A 550-nucleotide genomic window follows, 5' to 3' on the forward strand; every position below is an offset into this window, starting at 1 on the left:
AAGGTTTGCACACACTAAAGGTATCTGATCGTTTCCCTCTATTAACGTTATTCAATTAAGCTCTGGCAATTAGCCGTGCTCTATGGTGACCCATTGTTGATTTAATCTTCGAAGGTGGCTTCCCAATTGTGCGGTCAACCCATTTCTAACCTTGTTTTGCAAGCAAGCTTCAAGGAATCCAAGGGTAGAACAATTTTTGGACAAGGAGGACAAATTAGGAGTGGGGGGACTAAAAAGCAATCAAGTTGTTCTTTATCCTCCCTTATCTTTCTTCTTTTTCATCTTTCTTCTTTTTTTCCCTTTTTTCTCATAAAGTCAGCCGGACATAGGGGGCCAAACTGCGCTCCGCGCACTTCCCACCTTGGATGGCGAAGGTGGGCGGGCGACGCAATGCGTGACACCCAGGCAGGCGTGCCCTCGGCCGATGGCCTAGGGCGCAACTTACATTCAAAGACTCAATGGTTCACGGGATTCTACAATTCACACCAAGTATCACATTTTGCTACGCTCTTCATCGATGCAAGAGCCAAAATATCCATTGCCGAGAGTC

At 46.4% G+C, this 550-nt stretch overlaps 1 non-coding gene across 1 annotated transcript; it reads right to left on the reverse strand.

The window, feature by feature from the left end:
* Positions 1 to 395: 395 nt before the first annotated feature.
* LOC149013094 (5.8S ribosomal RNA) lies at positions 396 to 550 on the reverse strand. Its single transcript, XR_016174243.1, has one exon. It is a non-coding gene; the product is annotated as a 5.8S ribosomal RNA (ribosomal RNA).

The sequence above is a fragment of the Hakea prostrata genome, chromosome 6 (assembly GCF_041222555.1).
Source record: "Hakea prostrata isolate BN-2017 chromosome 6, UWA_Hpros_2, whole genome shotgun sequence".
Lineage (NCBI taxonomy): Eukaryota > Viridiplantae > Streptophyta > Magnoliopsida > Proteales > Proteaceae > Hakea > Hakea prostrata.